Here is an 18,279-nt window from a genome sequence, read left to right as displayed (position 1 = left end):
TACTTTCATTTCAGTCCCAGATGTAGGGATATGGGGCTGCTTCTAACTGCTTTAGGAGGGTCGTGGTTTTGCCAGCTGTAGATAGTCTCTGCGATTGTGTGACCTTTGGAATTTTGGGGACCTCTTCAGAGGATATATAAATGCTAAGGCCCTGAGAGGAGGTTGGTTGGTGGTTGATGATCATTGAGGGGCAGGGAGGGGTTGTTAATAGTCCTGGTATCAAAGAAGAAACAAAGTAAAGAAATTAGATTCAGGTAGTCTCAATCTCTCTCTCTCTCTCTCTCTCTCTCTCTCTCTCTCTCTCTCTCTCTCTCTCCTTTCTCACCTATCTAGTGGTATGGCATGAAATTAGGGGGATAAAGGGTGGCAAAAAGAACCCCCAAGGTAGCAAAGACCAGCTACAAGGTGTAAGCAGAACTGGCCACCCAGGTGAGCAGACTCATGGACTCCTGCTGCACTGAGAGATGCTGTGTCATGTATGAAATTGCCGGAGCTAAATTTAATCATAGAAAAGAGAGAATCCTCCCTTGCTGCGTTTCTCAGTTGCTGCATGTCTGCAATCATATCAAAACAAAATGATTTCTAAAAGTAGGAGCTCGAGATAGACATTCCATGCTAACCTCTAGGATCTGCATGAAGAAGCGTACACACAGTACACTATACAGGTGCACACTCCTGCCCATGTGCACACCCAAATAAGAGTGGGTAGTGGTCTCAGTAGATTGGTGGGGGGAAGGGTGTCTTCCTTTGCATATAATGATGGCCAAAGTGACAGGTTTGGGTTTATGCAACAGTTTGATCCCAGAGAAGGACAGTAGAGACTACAGTGGAAAATAGATCAATCCCAAACAGTTTTGAGATATATGTTAAGAAGTCCTTCCTGTGGACACACCTGGATGCTGTCTATTAGCAGAAAGAAGCATACGCTCTGGCTGCTTTGAAGCCACTCCGTGCTTTTAGATTCAGAAATGATCTGTGCTAGGCAGCCGCTGTGTTTGTGTATTTGGGGAGCTGGGGGTCTACAGAAGGAGGGCTAGCTGCTCATCATTAGCGAGTAGCCAATACAGTTTCTCTCTTGCTGAGTCTGGGCACTTAGCTGTGAAGCCACAGGAGGCTGGAGGTGCAGAGGTTGAAACAGGAAGAGGAGGAAGTGAACGGTGGGCTGATGCCCAGGAGGGCTCCTGGAGGGTAACCAATCCCATCAGTGGGGGCAGATGGAAGTCTCCCTGGTGACTGGATAACTCCAGGGGCAGCCCTGCAAAAGAAAGGGAGGAAAGGGGATTTCCGGAAATCTCCAGCTCTCCCTCCTGCCTGCTTCCCTCCGTCCTCCAGCTGCTGTTTGCAAAAATTAGTCGAAAGAAGGATGTATCAAAACCCCAAGAAGAAAGAACCCCGCCGCCGCCAGCTTCCCCCATGACCCTTAGCTCCAATTTTGCCTGGACTGTTTTTCTTTAACATAGCTGACTGAGGTGCAGGTCCCATATCAAAGGACACAGGAATAACAGGCAGGTTCCAGGCTGGTCGGGAAGGGGCTTAAGTCCCCACAGATGTCAGTCAAACACCCCTAAGATTCCCCGCCTCCTCTCCTTGGCCCATCTGAGGAAATCCAGAATACAAAAGCCAGAGAGCCCTTCATACTCCGTGGCTGCTGTTCATTGTGTGATTTATTATAGATATTAACTATATCTTTGATCTGACTATCTCCCGAGCTGCAAAGAGTTCCTGCTTGATAAAGTGTTAGTATACATACTCTTTAGGAGAGGGAGAGATGGCTCAGTGGCTAAGAACACTAGTTATTCTTTCAGAGGATCTGAGTTCAGTTCCCAGCACCCCTGGACACTCACAACCCTCTGTAACTACAGAGAATCTGATGCTGTCTTTTGGTCTCCATGGGTACCCACACAAATGAGATGTACATTCATGCAGATATATATGCATACATTCATACAGGCACATATGCATGCACATGCTTTTAAATATATGTACTATTTATATATAAAAAGATAAGCCTTATTATATTTTAATAGATTATCTTAATATTCCTAATGATGTTAAGGTCTTTAGAAAGATAGACTCTACCTCCTATAGTTAGTACAGAGAGGAATGAGTTATCAGGAAGGACCAGAATTGTTTTATGTATCTGCTTTTGCTTTGCTTGCAATTTGCTGTCCCAGAACATGGCTACGGAGAGTTGGGTTTTTGCTACCACTGGGTGTAGAGGTGTGTGTGTGTGTGTGTGTGTGTGTGTGTGTGTGTGTGTGTAGGGGAGCATGCAAAGAGCATCCTACTTTGTTGGGCATAAAGGATAGGTCTCAGATTTGTACAGAATAGAGGCCACTGGTAGTAGGCATAGCGGCTGTATGCTTTTGTTCTCACTTGTACTTGTTGCAGACTTAGGAAAGGCAAACACCTTTATCCTCCATTTCCAGGTACAGGAAGAGGAGCCTGGTGAGGGAAAAGTGTCCCCTCGTAATTGTTGAGGGGGGAAAGGCATCCGCTCGCATCACAAATATGTATCTTTTATCACAGCGTATGTGTGGGTGGTATGTGCATGTATGTGTATGCGTGTGTTTGTGTGTGCATGTGTGTTTGTGTGTATGTGTGCATGCATGGATGTGCATGCAGGGTGGTATCTGGAAGTCAGAAGATAACTCTGTAGAGTCCGTTCTCTCTGTCCATCTTTACATGGACTCTGCAGATCCAACTCAGGCTGCCAGATTTAAGCAGAAATCTACTTAGAAACCTACTGAGCCATCTTGCTGGCCTCTCTATCTCTTCGTGTTCTTGATGTTCACCTTAGACATGACTGAGAAAACTGTATTGGAACTGAGCATTTATGACACCTACCCTGTTTCCTGCCTAGGTTGACAACATTTTCTTCAAATTTCAGGGCTCTTGGAGGGGACCAACTTAGACATCTCAGCATCTTCCTGTATCTCTGAGTTGTTCCGGTCTACCAGTTCCCACTAAGCTATTCCTCCAAAGATGGTCTGAAGAACTGAGAGCCCCCAGAAGAGTCAAACCCAAAGCGAATCATAGCAACATCACCTTTACTTTGTATTCCCTGTGCTATCTCGATGCTGACTTGCCTCTCTTCTTGTTTACCAAATCCTAGTGGGTTTTATGTGGAGGAGGCAGAACCTGGGGCCAGGAGACTGTCGGAGGTGGAGGAAATTTGCAAAATTCCTGTTTCAGTCTTTAATTTTTCATTCATTTTTTGCAAATTTTCTGCTAAACAACCTCTCATATATATTGACCCATTGACTATCTCATTGAGTCATTTGGCCATGTATTCATGACATGCTTCAAGTAGAATCAGAGGGAACACTATTCTTACAAGGTGCCTTGTTTGTCTGACTTCCTTCTGTAGGTCCTGCCAAGCTTTTCAGAGGGCGTGTCTTAGAGAAATTGTAGGCAAGACACAATCTTCCTTTCACAGGGGTCACCTAAGACCATTGGAAAACACAGATATTTATATTATGATTCATAACGGCAGCAAATCACAGTTATGAAGTAGCAACAAAATAATTTTATGGTTGGGGGGGTCACCCCAACATGAGGAACTGTATTAAGGGGTCCCAGCGTTAGGAAGGTTAAGAACCACTGCCATAAGTACTTCCTGTCTGAGTACTTCATCACAGCAACAGAAAAGAGACTAATACCCCAGCTTGTGTAGTGATAATCTTATGGGTCACAGGGTCATGCATTATAGCAGATCAAGAACTGGCTTTTGAGGCCTTGGACATGTGACACATTCAATATATTCTGTATGTTCACTGTCGTAATGTCCGTGACCCTGTCCCAGTGGCCAGGTGATCTGACAGGACTGGAAAACCATGGGCTTTTATCTACCTGCTCAGTCTTTCCATTGTGTTGTTGCTATGGTTTGGAACTTGAATGGCTCCCAAAGCCCCACAGGCTGAAGGCTTAGTTGCCAGGCTGTGTTGAGATAGGGAGGCCATGTGACATTCAGGAGGGGTATCTAGTAGAGCAAGCTAGGTTATTGGGGCATGCCCTTGAAGAAGCTCTATGGTTCCTGGTCCTTTTCCTGATTTCCACAAGGTAAGCAGCTTGGCTCTACCACCTACTTTCCACAGTGACGATTGACTTTGTCACAGGTTCCCAAGTAATGGCATCAACTATAAACTAGGTGGGGTATTGCATACCTGTGATCTCAGTACTTGCAAGATGAATGGAGGGGAACCAGGAGTTCAAGGCCAGCCTTGGCCATAGTAGAATGTGCCTCCAAACCACCACCACCAGCACCACCACCACCACCACCACTACCACACACCACTACCCACACACACCACTATAGTCACCTTCACCAGAAGCAGCAACACCAAAGAGAGTCAATTGAAAACGAACCCAAACTTTTGCGAGTTTCAGCCAAAACAAATCTCTTCTTTCTTAAAATTACTTTTTATTAGGTGTCTTATTATAGAGATGAACCTATGACTGGCATAGTTTCTTACTGGCCTCACTCCGTTCACACGATCAAGACCAAAATGTAGCTTAAAATTAGAAAACAGGAGGTTGACACAAGATGGCTCCCTCACCTGCTCCAGCAGTTATAGCCCTACCAGGCAGACACCTCTCCTCTGGCGGGGAAGGTGCCCGGATTGCATATGCCAGCAAGATTTTGCTGAAGGGACCCTGATATAGCTGTCTCATGTGAGGCTATGCCAGTGCCAGGTAAATACAGAAGTGGATGCTCACAGTCATCTATAGGATGTAACACAAGGCCCCCAATGGAGGAGCTAGAGAAAGTACCCAAGGAGCTGAAAGGGTCTGCAACCCTATAGGTGGAACAACAATATGAACTAACCAGTACCCCAGAGCTTGTGTATCTAGCTCCACATGTAGCAGAAGATGGCCTAGTAGGTCATCGTTAGAAAGAGGGGCCCCTTGGTCTTGCAAAGTTTATATGCCCCAGTACAGGTGAATGCCAGGGCCAAGAAGTGGGAGTGGGTGGGTAGGGGAGTAGGGTGGGGAGAGGGTATAGGGAACTTTTGGGATAGCATTTGAAATGTAAATAAAGAAAATATCTAATAAAATAAAATAAAGAAAACAGGAGGTTGGAGTGACCCTTTCTGCTGCCATCATGGTCAGTGCTTCGTACCTATGGGCATTTTATTCAGAATTAGCATGCAAGATGGAACAGAACTACTCTCCTGGCTCAAGTGTTGACCTTGTGTGTCATTTATCATCAGACATCATGGTTTTCCTCATTGTACTTCTAATCAGGGGATGAATTGAGCCTTACTCTGATTTCCAAGGGCCCCTTCAAATGCCAGTATCTTCTGTGGTTGTTCATGTAATTTCATCTGAAAGAGAAAAAGCAGCCACAGTGAATGCGACTTGACACCACCACACACTTCCATAGCTCCAGCATGGCTTTGGGTACTTCTGAGACCCAATCACAATGACCAGATGCGTGACATCCCCCAGCTAAGCTGGTCACCAGTTGGAAATTTTACTCACTGTTTGATACACATCCATACATACACATTTTCTTTTTTAAGCATAGAGTACTTTTTTACAGTCTTGTTGTTCATGTCAAAGGAAATTTAATACATAGGAGTCTGAATCATTTACAGTTACATCATCCAAATGTGGTTCTCTAAGAAGTAATTAGTGTCTAAGAAATCTTGTGACACACAAACACACACACACACACACACACACACACACACGCACGCACGCACGCACGCACGCACGCACGCACGCACGCACACATGCATGTGTGTGTGTGCTTCTAAATTTCTTTAAAACATTAAGAAACAGATGCCACAGTCTTCTGAGTGTAAGCAGGAGTGAACAAACCCCTGTGGCAGGGAGGGAAGAAACGAAGGTGGGCTTGGGGAGATGAAGGTGCCAAGAAGCCACTTACCTCAGTCCCTACAGGCACGAACATAGTCAGTGCTTCCCGGTCCTTACTGGGTTGGCAATGTCTCTCCCAGAGTCAAGGAAGCCACTGAGGGCTGAAACTTTTCCATCCCGAAGGTGTGCTGAGGTTGGCAGAGAGCACTCAAAAACCTTTGGCATAGAAGAACCACACAGGCAAGACCCCCACCTCCTTCCCTTACTCTCTCTCTCTCCTCTCTCTCTCCTTTCTCTCTCTCTCTCTCTCTCTCCTCTCTCTCTCTCTCTCTCTCTCTCTCTCTCTCTCTCTCTCTCTCTCTCTCTCTCTCTCTTTCTCTCTCTCTGTCTTTAAAGAAAGTGGCCATAATGTGTTCTTTCATTTGTAGTTTTATGAAGGTCTCAATTGAATATACGAAGAAAGTGGAAAAATGCTAACTCACCGTGGACATTTGGTTCCTTGTCCGCCATACTAAAGTCTGCCCACTCCCCCAAAGCAAACTGGTTTCAGAGGTTCTGATAGGAAGAACACAGGGTAGAGAGGCCAGGGGTCTAGAGTCGGGACCTTTATGAAAAAGACTTATTTTCAAATATGGTTGGTTTAGCTTCTCACATGGTGAAAAGAGAATTTGGTTGCATCTCACCATGCCCGTAATTTCTGCGAGCAAATGCTCTCACTGGATGGCACCTTTCACTAGTGGGCCTGCAAAGTGCTGACTGTACAGTCAAGCATCTCTTCTGTGGCTTTCATGTGTGTGTGTGTGTGTGTGTGTGTGTGTTTGTGTGTGTATGTGTGTGTGGTGTGTGTGTGTGTGTGTGTGTGTGTGTGTGTGTGTGTGTGGTGTGTGTGTGTGTGTGTGTGTGTGTATGTATGTGTGTGTGTGTGTGCGTGTGTGTGTGTATATGTGTGTATGTGTTTGTGTGTGTGTGTGGTGTGTGTGTATGTGTGTGTGTGTGTATGTGTGTGTGTGTGTGTGTGTGTGTGTGGTGTGTGTGTGTGTGTGTGTGTGTGTGTGTGTGTGTGTCTGGTGGAGATACTGATCAGAGACACCAACTGCTTTAGTGCCAGGCTGTGGTGGAATACTGGCCAGACGTGTTTCTTGTCTTGATGCTTGTATTGACTGACAACCCAGGATCAGAGCTGTGCTTTCAACTGAGAAGCTGGGCGGCTCCTTCGGCATCAACTCTTCTATTTTACTTAACACTTTCATTTATCATTTGAGAAGTTCATAGGGTTCATTTTGGTCACATTCTCTCTCCCTTCTCCCCAAATCTCCCAGGTCCTCCTCTCCTGCCCAGCTTCATACTCTTTCTTTCTCTTTGAAAAAGAAAAAGGAACAACAACAACAACAACAACAACAAAAGCAGAAACAAACATTCTTCCCCTTCAAAAACTCACAACCAGCGTCTGATATTTGTTGTCTCTTAACTTGCCGTTGAAACTCTTTAACGTCATGTAAACATATTTATGTATTTTTTCCCTTTTATTTATTGTGTGTGTAGGGAGAGCAGATGCAACGCATGTGTACGTGTTAGATGTGTGCGGAAGTTATTGTGGAGGCCTCATTTTGATCTGGAGTCTTCTTTAGCTGCTCGGTCACCTTACCTTTCAAGACGGGCTCTCTCAGGGAGCCGAGAACTCTGGTTGACCAGTAGGTTCTGAGGATCCTGTTGCCTCTGCCTTGGCAGTGGTACTGGTGCAGGTGTGCTCCGACACACCTAGGTTTTCTATGTGGGTGTAGGGATATGATCTCAGGTCTCCATGCTTGCACAGCAAGCACTTCCCCTACTGAGCCATATCTCTGGCTCCGTACAGCTAATTTTAAGGCTCGTAGAATAATTTGCGTATAGCTGTGGGGGAGGTGTCTGTCTTTCCTCATCCATGTTTATGGATATTTACTGTAATTTGTTTAGGATGTTCTTGTTTGATGAGTGCGAACTCAGTGCTGGATAAGGCTGGAAACAGAAGGTAAGAGGGATGGAATACTGAGGGTTGGCTAACCTAGTCAGGAAACTGTAATGGAGAACCCTTTAGAAATCTACGTGAAGTGAGAGCGTCTTACTCATGTGTCCTGAGTAACAGTTAGCTTTAACACATCTTTTTTGACTTGGGCTTGATGCTGAGAGGAATGCCATGTGGGAGGCTCTTCCCTCCTACCCAGATGCTTTTTCTCATCCCTATAAATTTTTGGTTTTGCCACAAAGCTTCAGATTAGTTCAATTCATGCTGTTTTTGAAAATCTGCTAATTAATATGTAAACGATGTAGGAACACCCCAACTCTATTTTTGGCTCCTTATCTGTGACTTTAAGTGCCAGAAACGTGGGGGGGGGGCAGGATCCATTCAAAGTCAGTTTGTTTTGATCATATTTATTTTTTAACGTACTCTCTTGTAATGCTTACATTGGTTTTAAAAATTATTAAATTTTTTATATGATATAATTTAATCATTTTCCCATCTCTCAACTCATTTTTCCACCAGGTATACGTACAAAGATCTGTTCCAACTTGTGGCAGTACTGCAAGTCCCACCCTCCCATGGCTCTCCTCTGTTCAGACTGTAAAATACAAGCAGAAAACACTAATTAACTGATAATTAGCAGGAAGGTGAAAGATCATACTTAGATTTACATGTTGCCTTCTTGTTCGAAGAACTGCGTCAGCATCCACTAATTAATCCATCAGCAAAGAATGCTGCCTCCATCTCTCCATCATTAGCCAGTCTTCAAAAGAAGCAAGAGGACCAGGGATGGGCGCCAGATGGCTTCTGATGCATCTCTGTCATTCAGATCTCCTCCACCAGGTAAAGTGGCTAGATCAGAATCCAATTTCCGACCCCCAACTTTTACTTATAAGTAAATTCTGATTTTCTGAAAAAAAAAAAAAAGACCAAAGTTATGTAACAGATGAAGTGATAGAGGTAGAAACAAATGAATTTTAATCTCATACTTTTGGTTTTTTTTCTAAAGTACTTTATTTCCCACAAATACTGAATTTCAGCACTTTTGTTTTATGAGACAAAGTAAGGTGTTCCTTCTTGTTATGACTTTTTACCAATGCATTTCTGTTTCTACAAGGTGTGTGTGTGTGTGTGTGTATGTGTGTGTGTGTGTGTGTGTGTGTGTGTGTGTGTGTGTGTGTGTGTGTGTGTGTCAGGGCTGATTAATTAGGCTATGGCTTTCTGGGTGGTGAGGGTTTGAGACAGGAGAGAGTCTAAATGTTTATAACAAATTACTGAGAACCAGAATTTTGTCAAGACTTTAGGGGGGTAAATGTTTGTAACCATAAGAATCATTCATTTATTCATTCATTCATTGATTCATTCATCTGATTTGGGAAATCCTTTTGTCATGATGGACATAATGAACAGATACATGTTTAAATTTGTAGGGAAGTTCTAAAAACAGGAAACAATAGATGCACTATAGAAAAGAGGGTGATCTGGGGCTCAGAAGATAAGAGCAGGTACTGTTTGAAGAGTTTCACCCCAGCACCCATAGCAGTTGGGTTACACCTGCCTCTGACTTCAGCTCTAGGCTGTCTAGTACTTTTCTCTGGCATCCTCAGGCCCCTTATCTCATGTGTATACACCACCCCCACCCTCACTACACACACACACACACACACACACACACACACACACACACACACACTGAAAACAAATCTTTATAAAAGGACGTTCAACTTCTCAATCCAAATGGTTGTTTACTGTCCTTCCTCTGAACTACAGCCAGTCTCCCCGAGCCTCAAAAGATAGACAAACAGAAAATGAGCTCAATTTAAATTTCTGCTTCTGGATTGGTTTCAACTGCGCTTGTTGTGTTCTCCGCAATTCTGCAAAACTAGCTTGTCTATGGACATCATTTGTGGGGGATCTGTTCCTCCCGTTCACGTCACTGAAAATCTGAAGCTCAGCTCTGATTTTTATCAACGTCCCTTCCACCCTCTACTTAATCGCAGAAAACGGAAGCCACAGTGTGCTTTGAAATTAGAATGTGGCAAGTTCAGAGTGGGCAGGGAGTCTATTGTCTTCTGAGAGGAAAGCTAGGAAGCACAAACCATACTCAGCTAGATAGAAATAAACAGAAAACACACACACACATACACACACACACACACATACACACACACACACACACACACACACACACACACCAAGAAAAAGGAAAGAAAGAAATGGGAGATCCAGTGAGCCAGCAGAATCAAGCTTAGACAGTGATCAGAGCCAAAGTGGAAAATCACAGCCTGAGAAGCCAGTGATACCAAGAGTCTGACTCTCTCCAAGAGCCCTCCCCTTTGATTATAGCCAAAGCCCCTTTAGACGCTCATCCATACCTAGGATTCTGAAATAAAGGCTGGAATCCTCAACACAGTGTGGCTTTTATCCACAACTTATGTGATTTTATCCTCCATGAACTCATTAAAGCCTTTTATCTTCTCATACTTAGGGATTTATCCACTTGTTGGTGTTTATTTTGCAGGCATGTCCCAGTGTAGATGAAAATGAACGGCTGTTGACTAAGCTCCAGCAGCCTCTCTTTCTCTGTCACATCAAGTGGATCATGTTTCCCTGGGGATTTCAGAGTGTCCCTAAGCATTGTATAAGTCCACAATGTTCTTGCAGCCACACTCAGTGGCTCCTTTGGGAAGGTACTTGGGCTCTTGGTTAAATAAATTCCTTCAAGGACAGTTATTGGGGACACTGGGAAGTGCTTTTTCCATGTATGAGTCTTTCTTTCCTTCCAAGGCATAATGAGTTGGTGACTCCTCTGGTTCACACAGCAAAACATACATGATTCATCCTCTGGGTCTATTTCATAAGCTGGGATAACAGGTGATGTGTGTAGCCTTAAAATACCTTGGGAAGTATATAGGAGGTAAGAAAATGCCCCTGGAGAGTCCTGGTGGCTTTGGCATTCCAATTCATAGGAAGCCACTTGCTAGCTCTAACATTTATTACAAGAAAAACAGCATTCAGGTTGAGTATCTTATACGGCTTATGCTCCGGGATAGAAGTGCTTCACATTTTGAAGTTTTTCAGTTAATTTTTTTCTTTACCTTTTTTTTCTTTTTAAAGTTGTGAATTACAGTGCACCCTAAACACCAGTGTTTAGGGCATCTTAAGAATTTGCATTTTCAGATTAGAGATATTCAACCTAGAACAAAACTTTCGAAGAAAGCAAGTCTTGATTATTTTAGACTTGATAGTGCAGACAGCATCCGTCCCTCCTAAAGGGAGACTAGAAAAATGGAAGTGGAGGGGTGAACATATCAGACTATACCCTGAATCTTACGGAGGAATAGCAACTATTAAACAAGGGGAGACTCCCTAAAACACTAGAATGGGAGTTAACACCAACAATCAAAACAGTCCAGACAGCAAAGGAAGGGTCAGAGAGCTCATTAGCTGATATACTGTCATTTTTCCCCTATAGAAAAAAACCTCCAGGTAGTGCTATTGTCTACAAAAAGCCCACATTTAACACCACCATCCAGCTGGATCAGCTGTGAGACCTTTCCTCCTCAGAATAACTAAAATTCTTTCATCTATTCAATAAGACCTATCCAGACCACCTTTGTGGAGGGTGACCAGTTGTCTGTCTCCGGATGCCCATGACTCTCTTGGTTCTAGCGTCTGAAAGCCCAAGAGTATCAGTTACCCCTGAGTCCTGAACAATCCAGTAAAGTAAGTTGGTCACTTTTTCTATCTCTTTAAAGAAGCAAATGAGTGAATACATTCAAGCCATATAAGACCACGCCTGGCACATGAGAAATCTCAACTTAGTAAAGTGCGGTGCTGTGGGCACAGGTCCAAGCCTCTACTCTCTCTCTCTCTCTCTCTCTCCCTCTCTCTCTCTCTCTCTCTCTCTCTCCCCTCCACACATGGATGTGTCTTTGTAAAGCAAGCAGGAAATAGAACCTTCCATGGCCAGTTGTCAACCTGGGACAATCCTTCCTGGTGACTTTGAGGGGTCCTGAGGAATGATTTCCCAGTGTCCTTGTGACTGTCTATGAGCAGATCTACTGAAGCCAAAGCCTTAATACCTTTCTAGAGAGATCAGGGGAGGGATGTGGAGTGCAGATGGGATGGGCATGGAGTGACACACACCAGGGCTTGTTACAGTTTCCTCATGCTGGGAGCCTCTGTACTCAGTGCCTTATTTGTCCTACAGATATTTTCAGTTCCAAATCATCAACATTTCCCCCCTTCCTCATAATCACAGTGGCAAACACTCTGTAAAAATCTCTGTCTCTCAGGGGATCAGTCAGCGCTTAACACCACTAGGCATCTTGTTACCTCATGAGCCCCAACAGTAGCAAGTGTTCTTCTTTTTTCCCCCATTTGCTGGATGAGAGCATGAAGACACAGGGTGGAGAGATTTGCTTGGGGTTTAAGTAGGATTTTGGCAGCAGTCAGGATTCTAATGGAGGCGAGTCCATGCTTTCTGTCTGATTTCTTCACAGGTAAAGCAGGCAAAGAACAGTGCCTTTCCTATGTAGGGCTAAGGAGCTCATGGGGCCATAATGACTTGGTCCACAAAAAAAAAAAAAAAAAGTGACTGGAAGCAAATGTCTCCTGGGCACTCTTTTACTATCATTGCCTGCTCATTCTTGCCTTGTTGTCTCAAACTACAAATGCCTCAGGAGATAAAATGGCCAGAGTCTGTAGGTTCTCCCCTTTCATCAAGAGAACAAAGCCCTATTTCCTTGGGGACACAAAGTATTGTCCCTAATTTCTCAGGTTAGGTATGTCTCTCCCATTTCTTCTTTCTGATGAGATTTCTTGAGTCTTTGAGCTGTGTTAAAGGTGGACCCCGTGACTTTGAAGATGAGAAGCAGATGACAATGGTTATCGTAGGACTGAATTACCATCGTACATACTTGAACTGCAAATTAATTAGCATTCTGGCCTGCTTTTCCAAAAGTCCAACCAAACGGGAATGCCCTTAGCACACAGAATAAAAGGGACATTTGTGATTTTAATCCAGGGTTTGCTTTGGATTAGAGGCTGTGTGTTCACCTTCAGCATTCTCTGTTTGACTGGACTCGCCTGCTGAGTAGTGGAGGCTCTCGACTAGCAACGGTGTCTGCATCAGGGCAGCAAAGTGGCAGAAACCTCACCAGGTGTGGCTGGTTTATGTACAGGTGTGGACAGGGCAGTCATTGAAAGCAGAGCCCGACTTCATCTCCTACCTAAACTCAACACCTCCACGCCCCAGCCCTGGCAGCATTTCTTTGCCTGCACAGTTCTCTTTTCCTTGTTAGGCTTGCAAACCTTTCACTCATCAGAGGCCCAGAGCAGTTTGGAAGGCTCGGATGTGTCAGTATCAGTAAGCTAATGGAAGCCATGTGTTCCCAGAATGGGAAAAAAGCTGGCCACGCAAGCATCCAGACATGGCTCGCTTAAGTGGTTCTGAAGCAAAGATTCTCTCCTGGCATTCGTTCTATTCTTTTCTTAGTAGGTTGTTAGATTAGCTTGCTGATGCTCTGCCCAGTGACCGCATGCTTAAACATAAAGGACTCCTGCAATAAGGGCTGGTGAATTAGCTAGGATTTATCAAATAGATACTGAGGTGATGCATGCAGCTTGACAATTGAAAGGACAATCAGAACCACTACATCAACCGCCTATGTGTTTAGTGCACATCCCTGCTTCCCAAGAGTCTTAAGTTGATGGGCTTATATAACACTAACCCCGAGTTGGGAAACTAGGCATTGCCATTTCCATACCACACCAAGCTCTCCACAGGAGAGCTGAGGAATGTATCAGACCATGGACACCGTGGCCTGGGGCTGGTAATCTAGTCTTTATGCTTTCTCCATGTGGCACAGTGACCTGGGAAGGGGACTTGTGATAGCAATGAAATGTAGACATTATCTAAGATTTCAAAGGATGCATGGTAGGAAAAGGACAACAGGTTAATGTAAGGTAAGCAAATTTGCTCAGTACAGCCTGCCTTGCCAAGAGTAGCAAGGAATGGAGGTTTATCTTTCCCAATAGAGTGACAAGATCTGAGCTTACTATACCCCGAAATGACTTGACATAAAGAGAAGGAGGGAACTTTTGGGAAGAGGGTTTAGTTATTTGGTGAGCATCTTATTTCCATTCCTGTGATAAAATACCTGGGAAAAGCAACTTAGGAGAGAAAGAGGGTGTTTCAGCTCATAAGGCCAGGGTCTGTATCAATTTCTCTTTGCTCATGTGATAAAGATGCCATAGTCCAAAGGGACTTCTGGAGGGAAGAGTTTATATTGGTTTATGGTTCCAGAGGAAGGGACAGTCCATTGTGGTCGGGGAGGCATGGCAACAAGATGCTGGAGCAGGAAGTTCGGAGTTCACGTCTTCAAACCACAAATGAAGAAGAGTGGGTGAATTGCATGTTGGGGCAGGCTGTACATTTCCAAAGCCTGCCCCCAGAGACACACACACATACTCTAGCAAGGCTCCACCCCTTAAAGGATTCATAACCTCCCTGAGTAGTGACACCAGCAGGGGACCAGATATCCCAGTACCTGAGTCGATGAGGGACATCTTTCATTTAAACCACCAGACAGCCCAGCATCATGAGGAAATCAAGGCAGCAGGTACTTGAAGGGATTTGTCCTATCCAAAGTCAAGACACAGAGAGGATGAGTGCTTGCTTGTAGTCGGCTTGCTTTCTCCCCTCCTACAGTCCAGGAACTAAACTCTGGAAATGGTGTCTGCCACAGCCTTCTCACATCAATGACCACGAAGGCGGTCAAGTCAGTCCTCCAGAATTCTGGGTATTTCTTCAAAGCAATGAGAAAAGAGATTCAACTAATTCTTCTTCGAAGGAGGAGAGAGGCCAGGACTCACTCCTTAGATTTGGATAGATGAAGGGAATGAACTTCTTCCCCCTCCTTCAGACCTCAATACCCCCCCACCCCCCACTGCTCCCTTTTGCTTCCCACCTAGGCTCTACCAAGGTTGACATTCTCATTGCAGGATAAACTGGGTCCCTAGCCCTGCTCCACTGACAGACAGGGGAGGATTTCAGTGGAAGTCTTCTTGATAGCTCATCACCCAGATTGTTGGATGTTCTTTCTGTCTCTCCCCCCCATTCCTCCTCCCTCCCTCTCTTTGTCCCTCCCTCCTCCTCCCCTCACCCTTCATTCTTCCCTTCCTTCCTCAGTCTTCCTTCTCTCCCTCCCTCTCTCCCTCTCCTTCCAATCCTCCATACTTCTCTCTTTATACTCTCTCTCTACTTCTCTCTTTCTCCTCTTCTCTCCTCCTCCTCCTTCTCCTCCTCCTCCTCCTCTTCCTCCTCCTCCTCTTCTTCCTCCTCTTCCTCCTCCTCCTCCTCTCTCTCTCTCTCTCTCTCTCTCTCTCTCTCTCTCTCTCATAAACTGACATTAGAAGCATTTCATCCTGGCTTGCCAAACTATTTCTTCACAGTAGGGAAAAAACTTAACTTGCTATTTCCTGAAAAAAATCTACCAGCCCTCTACACCCCCACCCCCTTCTAAAAATATATTTTGTGGTGGGGAATCAAAGTCAGGGAACTTGATAAGGAGTTAATGAAAACAAATTAATTCTGTCTGCATTTGAAAGCGGGACAGCCCCGCCTTGTAGTTCTCTGGTTTGCTTCCTTGAACGTGGCCTTTTCTTGATGTAATGTTGTTCTGGAAAACCCAGGCCTCTGAGGAAATAAACAAGAGTGTGCCATTTTCTCACTAGGGGAAAGTGATTATGTGTGTGCAGATGCTTCAGGTACTTTCGGGAGGCTGGGTGAGAGAGATCTCAGTCTGTCACATCTGGCTCATTGTCAGTTGTTATCCTGACCCTCTGTCATGTGGGAAAAACTTTGCATTAAATGTTAGGATAGACAGTGGGAATTTTAAGTAGAATTGGTGTGAAGGCTACTGCAAAAATGTTTTAATCATGTTTGGTCTCTCTTTCTGGAACAGGTTTATGAAGTAGTGGCACTTGGAGGACGACTCCCGAGTTTGAGAAGATATGTACCTTCCAAAGCTGACCACTTTCCAAGCTCTTGCTGAACTTCTGAATAGTGTTTTTCTAAAATTGAAAAAAAAATAAAGAAAAGAAAAGAAAAGAAAAAAAAGAAAAGAAAAATGGCAAAAGCAAAAGTGTCAGGTGTGGGAGACAAAAGGAAGCTGTCAGTCATGGCTGCTCCTGTAGTGTAGTGATGTGTGTATGCATTGTGGGTGGGGCAGGAAGAATCCCTGTAGTGCTCCAGAGATAGCTGCTGTTGGTAGTATATTGGGAAGGGAGAGAGTCGAAGGTTTGGGCCTGTCGCTGTCATTGCTGGGAAGTGTGTTCTTAGTAGTGGCTTCCAAAGGGTGTCTAGTAAATGTAGACGGGATGGTGGCAGGTGACTGCCCACAGCCCAGGAGCCTTGTGAGTCCTATTGGCTAAAAATAATTAAACAAATACAAAGCCACTTCCCCCTTCTTTCTAAGTCACCATCAGTGGTATCTTCTAGTTGACAGCGGATAGGGACTGTGGAGGAGTGTCGAGGTATACTGAGAAGTGGGGGATGTGTCACTTGCTCTTCCGTCTCTGACCAAATGCATCTCTCCTCTCTATGTTCTCCTTGGAGAAGGAAGCTGTCTTAGACAGGGTTTCTATTCCTGCACAAACATCATGACCAAGAAGCAAGATGGGGAGGAAAGGGTTTATTCAGCTTACACTTCCACAGGGCTATTCATCACCAAAGGAAGTCAGGACTGGAACTCAAGCAGGCCAAGAAGCAGGAACTGATGCAGAGGCCATGAAGGGGTGTTACTTACTGGCTTGCTTCTCCTGGCTTGCTCAGTGTACTCTCTTATAGAACCCAAGACTACTTGCTCTCCAAACAGGAAAGCATAGTCCCGACTTTTTTTCAGAGGGGACACAAAAGAGCACCATTTGGTTGGTGAACTAAGGTATGTTACCAGAAAGAAATGACTTTCTATCAGTGAATAAAAACATTACTAGAATTCAGGCCTGGCTGAGTCGTTCTTGATTCCTATCATGTTTCTATAGGAGCTTGTCTTGTTTCACTGGACAGCATATATTCACATATATGAAGATTGAGAGTTCTCACATGGAGGGTGGCCCACCAGCAATCCCTTTGAGTTTCAGAAACATTCATCAGAAGTCAAAGAGTGTGAATACCAGCAAAAGTATCTAGTTTAACATTAGAGTCTAGAGTAGTACCTCTCAGATGCCAAGAGCACAATGTAGCTGTCCCTAAGAAGTGAGGAGCAAAGTTCTAGGACTTTGCAAGTGCTCCCTCTATATGTAGAGGGAATCTCCTCTCCTCTCTTCACCCATCTCCCATATGATTACTCCTTTGAACTTAGACTTGAGATAATTATTTAATGCCTAAGACATTGCTGTTCAGCTGTTAAGAACATGACTTGCTCTTACAGAGGACCCAAGATTTGTGCCTAGCACCCACATGGGACATCTCACAGGTACCTCCAGATTCAGGAGATCTGACACCCTCTTTTGGCCTCTTTTGACACTTCCATTTGAATGTACACTTGTGCATGTGCACATGTGTGTGTGTTCGTGCTTGTGTGTATGTGTACATATACACCCACATATGTAGTTAAAAATAAAATAAATCATTAAAAATAAAATTACATTCTTAGTGATTCTTCAAGGCTGAATAGATTATGCTAATAGACTTAATTGTTTTAATGTATATATTCATTATTAATTATCAATTAATATTTGTACAATAGGCTGGGCTTAGTGGGTAATACTTATAATGCTAGCTACTCAGGAGGCAGAGGAAGAAGAACTTAAAATTCAAGACTAAGTTGGATTATATACTAGGACTAAATCAAAGGAAAGAAAACAAAACAACAACACGGAAAGGGGAAGTGGATCTGCATTTGTGCACATGTAAGTTTGAATTATCCTTGAAAGAGTTATCTTCAACACACAGATTTAAGGGCGGCCATAGACCAATATGCAATTCTCTGGCCAAAGCCTAAACAGGAAAAGCGATTATCTTTGCTATCCTGTTTATGTTTTATTTATTTGTATGTCTTTGTCTCAGGGTATGTGTGTTACATGTTTGTGTGTGTGTGTCTGTCTGTCCAGAAAGGCCAGAGAGAGGGTCACATATGCTGGCTCTGAAGTTGTAGGTGGATGTGATCTGCCAGAGTGGAAGTTGAGAGATAAACCCAACTCCTCTGCAGAGAACCAAGTGCTCTAACCACTGAGATATAAATACCTGTAACTCCCAAATAGGACTTCTCAAAGAGGGTGTCTCATGTCCCGTGGATTCTGGAATTGCTAGGCAGGAGATTTTGCTTCCTTGTGGGTATCATTCCCTAAGGTGGAGCGTGTGGATCCACATCTTTATCAATGGAGGCAAGACACCTTGAGAACAAGGTCTTTCATGTTTAGGACTTTCTGCATGCACTGGAGAGCCGCCC

General features: G+C 44.3%; 1 long non-coding RNA gene across 1 annotated transcript in view; it reads left to right on the top strand.

Annotated features, from left to right (window-relative positions):
- Positions 1-16,822, top strand: part of BC006965 (cDNA sequence BC006965) — a 47,430-nt gene extending 30,608 nt beyond the window's left edge. The window contains exons 3-6 of the long non-coding RNA NR_024085.1: positions 7,777-7,831; positions 8,345-8,665; positions 11,422-11,548; positions 15,793-16,822. This is a non-coding gene — a long non-coding RNA (cDNA sequence BC006965). The remainder of the gene's footprint in view (positions 1-7,776; positions 7,832-8,344; positions 8,666-11,421; positions 11,549-15,792) is intronic.
- Positions 16,823-18,279: the final 1,457 nt, after the last annotated feature.

The sequence above is a fragment of the Mus musculus genome, chromosome 11 (genome assembly GCF_000001635.26).
Source record: "Mus musculus strain C57BL/6J chromosome 11, GRCm38.p6 C57BL/6J".
Lineage (NCBI taxonomy): Eukaryota > Metazoa > Chordata > Mammalia > Rodentia > Muridae > Mus > Mus musculus.
The sequence above is the reverse complement of the archived record's forward strand: the minus strand, read 5'-3'. Positions and strand labels throughout refer to the sequence as shown.